The 12604-nt window shown below is 40.1% G+C and overlaps 1 long non-coding RNA gene across 1 annotated transcript in view; it reads right to left on the reverse strand.

Annotated features, from left to right (window-relative positions):
• Positions 1–1664: 1664 nt before the first annotated feature.
• Positions 1665–12604, reverse strand: part of LOC126947197 (uncharacterized) — a 56684-nt gene continuing 45744 nt past the window's right edge. Inside the window, exon 3 of the long non-coding RNA XR_007722963.1 lies at positions 1665–2357. This is a non-coding gene — a long non-coding RNA (uncharacterized LOC126947197). The remainder of the gene's footprint in view (positions 2358–12604) is intronic.

The raw sequence follows: 12604 nt of genomic DNA on the forward strand, positions 1-12604 counted from the left end.
GAAGGGGATCTCATTCAACCCAGTTTCCCTGCTGTGCCTTGAATTTTCCTCTACAACATCCCCTCTAAGTAGTTACTCAGCCTCCACATAGTCAGGGAACAATATGGGAGCAGAGAATCTTTGAGTTATGCAGGGAGCAATGAATAGCTTAGCTTGTCAGGCATTTACCTGACGTGAGAGAGAGTGACAAGATATAATGCTGGGAAACTGTCAGGGGCCAAGTTGTAGAATAATAAAAAAAAACATGTCCGTAACCACAGAAGTAATAACAGCAAGCACTTTCTGAGTGTTTTCCATACACTGGGGAGCTTTCCGTGTAGTATTTCCCAAATCCTCACGCAATCTTATGACAGTGGCACCATTAGTTTCTTCATTTTGGAGATGAGGGAATCCTACAGTGATTACAGAAATTTCCCAGGAACACATCACACAAAAGCCAAAAACAGCATTTGGATTCAGACCGGGTGGCTCAGAAGTTGCCTCATTTAAACACTAAACTTCTCTAGAATCCTAATGTTTTGGAAAACTTTGATCCATAGACCAAATAAGGGTAAAGTTATGTTCTGTCTCAATAAGCTGTCTGGCTATTTCCTCATGAAAACATTTAAATATAGATATTGTAATCATATATCATCTACATTAAAAATTTGCCTATCCCAATTTTCAAACTCTTTCACTGCAGAAATTCACTCTGCTCATCTTCCTACATGGCCAATGCACAAGAAATAACAGAAATTGTGTATCTGGAACATTGGTAATTTTCCTAAGCTTCTCACTACTTCAATTTTTAAAAGAAATTATCCATATTATGGTGGTTAAAAATATTTCTAGGTTCAATATCATATTGAAAGGGGAGCCATTATGTACTCCCAATGACAAACCTTTTACTCTATAGTCAAGCAGAATTATCATTAGCAAGTAACAAGTGTTTTTATATTTTAATGTGCCTCTTCTGTCGGTGTCAAAGCTTTTATATAAAATATAGTATTCAGATCATCAGCAGGAGGTGGTTAATGGCTCTATGGTAAGGAAAACAAAGTGTAGGTAATGGACCACTGGGTCACATCTGAGGGGAAAACCCAGATAGGCCAAGATCAACCTCCTTGGCTGACCCTCATGATTTGGCCTATCCTGGACTGGCTTCACAGGTGCACAGCCAAGCAGCAGCACTGGGTCATATGCTTAGAAGGACCCAGTACTTGCCTTAATATTCTGCTGCCACCATTTTGAAATTCTTGATAAATTTTGAACAATGGGCCCCATTTTTGCACTGTGTTTCCCAAGTTCTGAAGCCAGCCCTCCCCCTTTTAGATTCTCATTCTCTTAGCACCTCCAGTACCACTATTTTTTCCTGGAACCAAAAATGGGCCCATACTCACATGTCCCCTCCTTTGCCTATAATGAATGACCTCTTAGGTCATGTCCACCAATACTTTCCATATGAGAGAATTTCCTGTTACTCTTGGTTCACCTGAGAATGTGAGGGCAATGTAGAAAAAAAATTTCATTAAGAAACTAGAGGAAACCAAATTTTAAAGCACAAAACAGTGGGCTTCTTAGTCATGCTAGAGCCTAAACACAACTTCACTTGACTGGCACAACGAAGAGGCTACAGAGTCTTGGTTCTTTTACCCAACTCCAGCCTACTTTGCAGGAGGTATGGATACTGGACCAAAGTTCTCACATCAAGCTTTCCCAGTAGAGGCAGTGGCATCAATGCTTGCATTAGGGGAATTCTTCATTCCTCCTTTGATTTTCTCTCTAGTTGAGGGCTAATCTTTTTGACCTGGTGCTGGACCACACTCATACATAGCAAACAACCCCAGGAAATCTGTGACCTCCAAGAGAGAGGAACTTTTCAGCATCACCTCCAGTGGTTCCTTGTTGGAGTTCTTATACTGTCTTGTCCTAATTTTGCAGTTAATTTGGCCAGCTTTCCTGCAATTTTTCAAAGCTCTTTGACATTAACCCCTTCCTAGTGCTAGTGGATCAGTCTGAGTGTGTGCATAGGATGATCCAGACCATTCACCTTCTACAAAACTTGTGTCTGAGTCTAGTTGTCCCCAGAGCTGGTATCCTGGAGCAGTCACTAAATTTTTCTAGGCACTGAGAGGAGCATATACCAGTTCTCTTCTTTTCCTTTCTTCCAGGTTATTTTTTCCTATCTGAGGGATGTCTACAGCTTAGCTAACTAGCTCGTCAGAATTTACTGATATGTACGAAGGCCAGTGACAGAGCAAGCCTGTATCAGCATCTCCAATGGCTTTTTTAGTTCTCTCTGATGCTGGCACTTGCAGAACGCTTCCCAGGGGAAGAAGGTCATGCCATAGTACTTCATCCTTGTATTTACTTTACACCTAAGATAGAAAAAAAATAGGCACAATTTCTACCAAGCAATAAGGATAATGCCAGTGATTTCACCCTTAAGTACATACCCAAAATAACTGAAAGCAAATATTCAGATATACTTGTATACTTCATCATAGCAGCATTATTGATGACAGCCCAAAACTGGAAATAACCCAAATGTCCATCAATGTATGAACGGATAAATATATCTATATTATGGAATATTATTCAGTCACAAAAAGGAATGAAGTTCTGGCTGGGTGTGGTGACTCATGCCTATAATCCCAGGACTTTGGGAGGCTTGATGTGGGTGGATTACCTGAGGTCACTCAGGAGTTCAAGACAAGCCTGGCCAACATGGTGAAACCCTGTCTCTAATAAAATTACAAAAATTAGCTGGACATTGTGGTGGGTGCCTGTAATCCCATGTGAAAACTACTAGGGAGGCTGAGGTGGAGAATTGGAACCTGAGAGGTGGAGGTTGCCATGAGCCAAGATATTGCACCACTGCACTCCAGCTGGGTGACAGAGCATGACTCCGTCTCAAAAAAAGAATTTCTAACACATCCTACAACAAATATGACTCTCACATATGTTATACTAGTGAAAGTAGGCAGACACAAAAGATCACATATTGTGTGACTCAGTTTTCATAAAACTACAAGAAAAATTAAATCTACAAGAAATTAGATTAGTGGTTGTCAGAGGGTTGGAGGAAGGAGGAATGGAGAGTGATTGCTTGATGGGTTGGAGTTCCTTTTGGTGATAAAAATGGAACTAGATAGAAATGGTAGTTACACAATACTGTGAATGTACTAAATGACACTAAATTGTTCATTTTGAAATGGTGGAACTTTATTTTACATGAATTTCTTTTCAAAGAAGAATGGAAGGAAAATGAACATTTAAAAAAAAATTTTCTCATTACCCAGACTTTGATTATGGGGAGACAGGAGGAGGGCAGGGGTGCAGTGAGATTCAGGTGATCTTATCTCTTTTTGTGTCATGGCCCTTTTACCATAGAAGATGACATAGTGATACTGGAATTTTTCTTCATGCTAAGCAAACAATAACACACCTGGTTTTGTTGTAGTAGTTGCAGTGATGGTGATGGTGGTGGGTGGTGTATTTTGTTAGTTTTTGTCATCCAAGAATTGATTTCTCAGATTTGCTTGACTTAAAAACACCTAAATTTACTCATTTATGAAAGTGGCTTCTCCAGCATGTGTATGTATATATTTTTTACTACTTACATTACTTGTTACAAAGCCTAGACATACGGTTGGACATCAAGCTTTCTATTTTTTAATCTAGACACGGACACAATGTTAGTTTAAGTCAGGATGAAACATTTTAGTGTCTGAATTTTATATTTTGCCATCTGTGATTATGTTTGCATGAATGCCTTACTTTTGTAGCTAGAACACTGTGTTTGGTTTTGTGTAATGAAATATTTGGCTGACCTTTGTCTCTAGCTCCTGGGAAGTAGTTTCTAAACACTTGGAATTTCATAAGTGATTGGAGTGTCTTTGTTATTCATAGCGGGCCCCCTGGACCAGGCCTGATTGTTTATAATACTGAGATGGCTTACACTGGACAGTTTATGCTAATTAGATGATTCAGGATAGGGACTGGCTGATTAGAGGGTTAGGGCTTTGAGCTGTAAGATACAAACCCAACCTCTGGAAGGGACAAGGGGAGCTGGAGATTTAAACATATGGCCAATGATTTCATCAATCATAGCTGTGTGAGTCCTCAATAAAATCTTGGTACTCCAAAGCTCAGGTGAGCCTCCTTGGTTGACATTACTCCTTGAGTATTGGCACGCTTTCATGTTGGGAGGATAGCACATCTCTAAAGATGACAGAAGTGTTGCACCTCGAACTCTATCAGACTTCACCTTGTGAATTACTTCTTTGGGCTGATTCTGCTCTATGTCCTTTTACTACAATAAAACTGTAAATGTAAGCATTGCACTGTCTTGAGTTTCTATGTCATTTTAGCAAACTGATGAACTCCAGTGTAGTTATGGGAACATTCCAATTTTTAGCCAGTTGGTTAGAAGACAGAGACAACCCTTGGGATGCTTTAACGAAGGACTGGTATCTGAAGTGATCACAGTCTTCTGGAGGACTGGCCTTAAATTATAAAGTTTAGCTTAACTCTGGGTAGATTACAGAATGAAAATGTGGGAAAAAGTACTCTCTTTTACTAAAACTGTGTAAACCATTCCAAGCCCCCAACCATCTGAACGGACTCTTCCTCTCAGCCAAGGGCATTCCGAAACTAACCTGAAAACTAATTCAGGCCATGATGAGAAGGAAGGGCCAAACATGCCTCATTATACGGCCTTTCCTTTTGAAACTCAGGAAAAGGTGACTAGCATTTATCATCAACATGGACCTTAAGTCTGATAAGAAAAATTTACAATCTATTTGCTCTGAAGCCTGCTATCCAGGGACTCAACTGAATTAAAAAATTTTGGTCTCCACAGTCTTTTATTGTAATGCAAGTATTTTCTTTCTATTGATTCGATGTCTTTAAATAATAACTCTCTCAGTCAATTGCTAATCAGAATATGTTTAAAACAGCTGGGTACAGTGGCTCATGTCTATAATCTCAGCACTTTGAGAGTGTGAGGCAGATGAACTGCTTGAGACCAGCATGGACAACAGGCAAGTCCCTATTGCTAGGGGAGAGAGAGAGAAGGAGAGAGAGAGAGGAGAGAAAAGAGAGGAGAGAGAAGAGAGACAGAGACAGGGAAGGAGGGAAGGGAAGGGAGGAAGGGAGAAAGGGTGGGAGGGGAAAGAAGGAAGGGAGGAAGGGAGGGAGGGAAGGAAGGAAGGAAGGAAGGAAAAAGAAAGAGAGAAAGAAAGAAGAAAGGAGAAAGAGAGAGAGAAAGAGAGAAGAAAGAGAAAGAAAGAAAGAAAGAAAGAAAGAAAGAAAGAAAGAAAGAAAGAAAGAAAGAAAGAAAGAAAGAAAGAGAGAGAGAGAGAAAGAAAGAAAGAAAGAAAAGAGAGAAAGTGAGGAAGAGAGGAAGGAAGGAAGGAGAGAGAAAGACGAAAGAGAGAAAAATTTTAAAATCTACCTAGGAACTGGAAGACCCTGCTTCAAGTTGGCCCACCTTTCAAGATCAAACTACTGTATATCTTATACATATTGATTGATATCTCATATCTGCCTAAAACATAAAAAAGCAGGCTTTACCCCAACCACCTTGGGCACATATCATCTGGATCTTGTAAGGCCATGTCACAGGTGTGTCATTAACTTGGGCAAAATAAACTTTCTAAACTGATAGAGATCTGTCTCAGATAAATCTTTGGTTTCACAATTGGTAACCACAAAGGGATTCTGTTTGACTGGAGGCTCCCCTGATATTTGACAAACCTTCTATGGCTGTTTGGTACCAGCTTGAGCTACCCTTATGACTCAAAGGAGTAGGACAATTTTCTGAGGCCTGAAAATACCTCACCTCTGGAGAATCTCTGATCTCACAAAATTTGGTCAAGATCATTTTGCTGTACAACTCCTTTTCTGGAGTTTTACTTATTTCCAAAAAGGAAGGCAAGTTTTCCTGCTTCCACCACTGTAGAGAGTGGGAACCCACTATCTGGAATTTTAGATAACTTTTAACAAGGAAGACAAGTGTGAGTTTTGTTTTATTTTATTTCACTTTAAGTTCTGGGATACATGTGCTTAACGTGCCAGTTTGTTACATAGGTATACAGGTGCCATGGTGGTTTGCTGCACCTATCAACCTGTCATCTAAGTTTTAAGCTGAATACACATTAGGTATTTGTCATAATGCTCTCCCTCCTCTTTCCCTCCACCCCCCAACAGGCCCCAGTGTGTGATGTTCCTCTCGCTGTGTTCATGCATTCTCATTGTTCAACTCCCACTTACAGGTAAGAGCATGCAGTGTTTGGTTTTCTGTTCCAGTGGAAGTTTGCTGAGGATGATAGTTTCCAGCATCATCCATGTCCCTGAAATGGACATGAACTCATTCTTTTTTTATGGCTGCATAGTATTCTATGGTTGTGTATATGCCACATTTTCTTTATACAGTCTATCATTGATGGGCATTTGGGTTGGTTCCAAGTCTATTCTACTGTAAATAATGTTGCAGTAAACATATGTGTGCATGTTTCCTTATAGATGAATTATTTATAATTCTTTGGGTATATACCCTGTAATGGGAATGCTGGGTCAAATGGTATTTCTGGTTCTAGATCCTTGAGGAATCGCCACACTGTCTTTTACAATGGTTGAACTAATTTACACTCCCACCAACAGTGTAAAAGCATTTGTATTTCTGCACATCCTCTCCAGCAGCTGTTGTTTCCACACTTTTTAATGATCACCATTCTAACTGGTGCAAGATGGTATCTCATTATGGTTTTGATTTGCATTTCTCCAATGGCTTACGATGACTTTTTTCATATGTTTGTTAGTGGCATATGTCTTCTTTTGAGAAGGATCTGTTCATATCCCTTTCCCACTTTTTAATGAAGTTGTGTTTTTATTTTCTTATAAATTTGTTTAAGTTCCTTGTAGATTCTAGATATTAGACTTTTGTCAGATGAATAGATTGTAAAAATTTTCTCCCATTCTGTAGGTTGCCTGTTCACTCTGACAATAGTTTCTTTTGTTAACAAGAAGCTCTTCAGCTTAAATAGATCCCATCAATTGATTTTGGCTTTTGTTGCAATTGCTTTTGGTGTTTCAGTCATGAAATCTTTGCCCATGCCTATTGCCTCAGTTTTCTTCTAGAGATTTTATGGCTTTAGGTTTATATTTAAGTCTTTAATTAATCTTGAGTTAATGTCTGTACAAAGTGTTAGAAAAGGGCCCAGTTTGTTTTCTGCACACAGCTAGCCAGTTTTTCCAGTACCATTTATTAAACAGGAAATTCTTTCCCCTTTGCTTATTTTTCTCAGGTTTGTTGAAGATCACTTGGTTGTAGATGTGTGGTGTTATTTTTGAGGCCTCTGTTCTGTTCCATTGGTCTGTATATCTGTTATGGTACAAGTAACATGATGTTCTGGTTGCTGTAGACTTGTAGTATAGCTTGATGTCACGTAACGTGATGCCTCCAGCTTTGTTCTTTCTGCTTAGGATTGTCTTAGCAATACTGGCTCTTTTTTCATTCCATATGAAACTTAAAGTACTTTCTTCTAGTTCTATGAAGAAAGCTAATGATACCTTGATGGGAATAGCACTGAATCTATAAATTACTTTGGACAGAAAGGCCATCTTGATGATATTCATTCTTTTTTTTTTTTTTTTTTTTTGAGACGGAGTCTCGCTCTGTTGCCCAGGCTGGAGTGCAGTGGCCGGATTTCAGCTCACTGCAAGCTCCGCCTCCCGGGTTCACGCCATTCTCCGGCCTCAGCCTCCCGAGTAGCTGGGACTACAGGCGCCCGCCACCTCGCCCGGCTAGTTTTTTTTTATTTCTTAATAGAGACGGGGTTTCACCGTGTTAGCCAGGATGGTCTCGATCTCCTGACCTCGTGATCCGCCCGTCTCGGCCTCCCAAAGTGCTGGGATTACAGGCTTGAGCCACCGCGCCCGGCCGATGATATTCATTCTTCCTATCTGTGATCATGGAATTTTTTTTCCCGTGTTTGTGTCCTCTCCACTGCAGTTCTCCTTGAAGAGGTTTTTCACGTCCCTTGTAAGTTGTATTCCTAGGTATTTTATCCTTTTTGTGGCAATTGTAAATGGCAGTTCACTCACTATTTAACTGTCTGTCTATTATTAGTGTGTAGAAATGCTTGTGATTTTTGCACATTAATTTTGTATTTTGAGACTGCTGAAGTTGCTTATCAGCTTAAGGAGTTTGGGGGCTGAGACTATGGGGTTTTCTAAATATCGAATCATGTCATCTGCAAACAGAGGTGATTTGACTTCCTCTCTTCCTATTTGAATATCTTTATTTGTTCATCTTGCCTGATTGTTCTGGCCAGAATGTCCAATACTATATTGAATAGGAGTGGTGAGAGAGGGCATCCTTGTCTTGTGCCACTTTTCAATTCCAGCTTTTGCCCATTCAGTATGATATTGGCTTTCAGTTTGTCATAAATAGCGCTTATTATTTTGAGATATAGTCTATCAATACCTAGTTTTTGAATGAAGGGCTGTTGAATTTTGTCCTTTTCTGCATGTATGAGATAATCATGTGGTTTTTATCTTTGGTTCTGTTTATGTGATGGATTACAGTTATTGATTTGTGTATGTTGACCTAGGCTTGCATCTCAGGGATGAAGCTGACTTGATGGTGGTGGATAAGCTTTCTGATGTGTTGCTGGATTCAGTTTGCCAGTATTTTATTAAGGATTTTCGCATTGATGTTCATCAGAGTTATTGGCCTGGAATTTTGTTTTCTTGTGCCTCTGCCAGGTTTTGGAATTGCTAGGCTCATAAAATTAGTTAGAGAGGATTCCCTCTTTTTCTATTTTTTTGGGAATAGCTTCAGAAAGAATGGTACCAGCTCCTCTTCGTACCTCTGGTAGAATTCAGTCCTGTAAATCCATCTTGTGCTGGACTTGTTTGGTTGGTGGGCTATAATTAATGCCTCAGTGTCAGAACCTCTTATTGGATTATTGAGGGATTCGACTTCTTGATGGTTTAGTCTTGGAAGGATGTATGTGTCCAGGAATTCATCCATTTCTTCCAGATTTTCTAGTTTATTTGCCTAGAGGTGTTTATAGTATTATCCGATGGTAGTTTTTGTTTCTGTGGGATCAGTGGTGATATCCCCTTTATCATTTTTTCTTGTGTCTATTTGATTCTTCTCCTTTTATTTATTAGTCTGGCTAGCAGTCTATCTATTTTGTTAATGTCTTCAAAAAAACAGCTCCTAGACTCACTGAATTTTAAATGGTTTTCCATGTCTCTATTGCCTTCAGTTCTGCTCTGATCTTAGTTATTTCTTGTCTTCTTTTAGCTTTTGAATTTGTTTGCTCTTGTTTCTCTAGTTATTTTAATTGGGATGTTACAGTGTCAATTTAGTACTATAAACTTCTCTCTAAATGCTGCTTTAGCTGTGTTCCAGAGATACTGGTATGTTGTCTCTTTGTTCTCATTGATTTCAGAGAACTTCGTTAATTCTGCCTTAATTTCATTATTTAACAAATAGTCATTCAGGAACAGGTTATTCTGTTTTCAAGTAGTTGTACACTTTTGAGTGAGTTTCTTAATCCTGAGTTCTAATTTGATTGTACTGTGGTCTGAGAGACAGTTTGTTACGATTTCCATTATTTTGCATTTGCTGAGGAGTATTTTACTTCCATTTATGTGGTCCATTTTAGAATAAGTGTTAAAGTGGTGCTGAGAAGAATGTATATTCTGCTGATTTGGGGTGGAGAGTTCTGTAGATGTCTATTAGGTTCATTTGGTCCAGAGCTGAGTTCAAGTCCTAATTATTCTTGTTAATTTTCTGTCTTGTTGATCTGAATAATTGACAGTGGGGTACTAAAGTCTTCCACTATTATTGTGTGGGAGTGTAAGTCTCTTTGTAGGTCTCTAAGAACTTGTCTTATGAATCTGGGTGCTCCTGTATTCGGAGCATATATATTTAGGATAATTAGCTCTTGCTGCATTGATCCCCTTACAGTTGTGTAATGCCATTCCTTGTCTTTTTTCATCTTTGTTGGTTTAAAGTCTGTTTGCAGTGACTGGTACTGGTTTTTCCTTTTCGCACTTAGTGCTTCCTTCAAGAGCTCTTGTAGGGCAGACCTGGTGGTGACAAAATCCCTCAGCATTTGCTTGTCTGGAAAGGATTTTATTTCTCTTTCACTTACGAAGCTTAGTTTGGCTGGATATAAAATTCTGGGTTTAAAATTCTTTTCTTTAAGAATGGTGAATATTGGCCCCACTGTCTTCTGATTTGTATGGTCTATGCAGAAAGATCTGTTGTTAGTCTGATGAACTTCACTTCGTATGTAGCCTAACATTTCTTTCTGGTTGCCTTTTCCTTTTTTTTTTTTTTACCTTGGAGAATGTGACAATTACGTACGTGTCTTGAGGTTGGTGCTCTTGAGAGGTATCTTAGTGGTATTCTCTGTATTTCCTGAATGTTAATGTTGACCTGTCTTGCTGGGTTGGCGAAGTTCTCCTGGATAATATCCTGAAAAGTGTTTTTTAACCTGGTTCCATTCTCCCTGTCACTTTCAGGGACCCCAATCAATCGTATGTTTGGTCTTTTCACATAGCCTCATATTTCTTTTGTTTGTTTGTTTCTTTTAATTCGTTTTATCTAATCTTGTCTTCATGCTTTCTTTCACTGAACTGATCTTCAATCTCTGATATGCTTTTTTCTACTTGATGGATTCTGTTATTCAGACTTTTATTTGCTTCACCATGTCCTCATGCTCTGTTTTTCAGCTCTCTTAAGTCATTTATGTTTTTCTCTAAACTGGTTATTGTAGTTAGCAGTTCCTGTAACCTTTCGTCAAGGTTCTTACTTCTTTGCATTGGTTTAAAACATGCTTCTTTAGCTCAGAGGAGTTTGTTATTACCCATTCTCTGAAGTCTACTTCTGTCAAATCATCAAACTCTTTCTCTTTTTAGTTTTGTTCCTTTGCTGGAGAGGAGTTGCAAACATTTGGAGGAGAAAAGGCATTCTGATTTTTGGAAATTTCATCATTTTTGTACTGGTTTTTCCTAATCTCTGTGTATTTATCTACCTTTGATCTTTGAGGCTGATGATCTTTGGATGGGGTTTCTGTGTGTGTAGTGGGGTCCTTTTTGTTGATGTTAATATTGTCACTTTCTATTTGTTAGTTTTTCTTCTAGCAGTCAAGCACCTCTTCTGCAGGTCTAGCAGTCAAGCCCCTCTTCTGCAGGTCTGGAACTCCACTCCAGACCCTATTTGCCTGGGTATCACCAGTGGAGGCTACAGAACAGCAAAGATTACTGCCTTCTCCTTCCTCTAGCAGCTTCATCCCTGAAGAAGGCCCATGCCAGATGCCAGCTGTAGCTCTCCCATATGACATGGCTGTTAATCACTGTGGCCCACTTTAGCCTTGGTAATGGCAGACGCCCCTCCCCACACCAAGCTTGAGCATCCCGGGTCGACTTCAGACTGCTCTACTGGCAGTAAGAATTTCCAGACAGTGCTTCTTAACTTGCTGGTGTCCATGGGAGTGTGGCCCCTGAGCATGACTACTTGCCTCCCTGGCTTCAGCCTCTTTTCTACGGGAGTGAAGGGTTCTATCTCACTGGGGTTCCAGGCACCAGTGGGGTATGAAAAAAAAGAAAAAGCCTGCAGCCAAATTAGTGTCTGCCCCAATGGCTGCCCAGTTTTGTGCCTGAAACCCAGGGCCCTAATGGTAGACGCACACGAGGGAATCTCCTGGCCTACAGATTACAAAAGCAGTGGGAGAAACGTAGTATCTGGGCCAGATAGTAGGGTCACTCATGACTTCCCTTGGCTAGGGGAGGGAGGTCCCTGGCTCCTTGCACTTTGCAGGTGAGGCAATGCCCCACTCTGCTTCTTCTCACCCTCCATGGGTTGCACCCACGGCCTAACCAATCCTAGTGAGATGAACAGGGTATTTCCTTGTTCATCAGCATCAACATTTCCTTAGTTGGAAATGCACAGATCTCCTTCCATCTGCATTGGTTTTGCTGGGAGCTGCAGACTGGAGTTGTTCCCATTCAAACATCTTGCCACAAACCTCCCAAGTGTGAGCATTTTATACTACTTTTAAGAACGTAAAGAGCAGCTTTGAGTCTTGATTACTAAGTAAGTAACACAAATGGGGTGTGTATCTTGGAAATTCTCCTTCAGGATTAAAACTTAAAATTGAGAACCAGCTTGTCTTAATTTCTCATCACCATTAGAGTGCTCAGAAATCACATTTCTGGGTTTTTATTGTTGTAGTCATCTTTTTATTATTGGATTTGACCAATTGTACCTAACTTGGTCAAATTTGAATAAGAATTCCAAATTACAAGGAACAAGACTTCTTTTTTTTTTTTTTTTTCTGAGACGGAGTCTCGCTCTGTCTCCCGGGCTGGAGTGCAGTGGCGCAATCTTGGCTCACTGCAAGCTCCGCCTCCCGGGTTCACTCCATTCTCCTGCCTCAGCCTCCAGAGTAGCTGGGACTACAGGCGCCCGCCACCGCGCCCGGCTAATTTTTGTATTTTTAGTAGAGACGGGGTTTCACCGTGTTGACCAGGATGGTCTCGATCTCCTGACCTCATGATCCTCCCACCTCGGCCTCCCAAAGTGCTGGGATTACAGGCG

The sequence above is a fragment of the Macaca thibetana genome, chromosome Y (assembly GCF_024542745.1).
Source record: "Macaca thibetana thibetana isolate TM-01 chromosome Y, ASM2454274v1, whole genome shotgun sequence".
In the NCBI taxonomy this organism is placed as follows: domain Eukaryota; kingdom Metazoa; phylum Chordata; class Mammalia; order Primates; family Cercopithecidae; genus Macaca; species Macaca thibetana.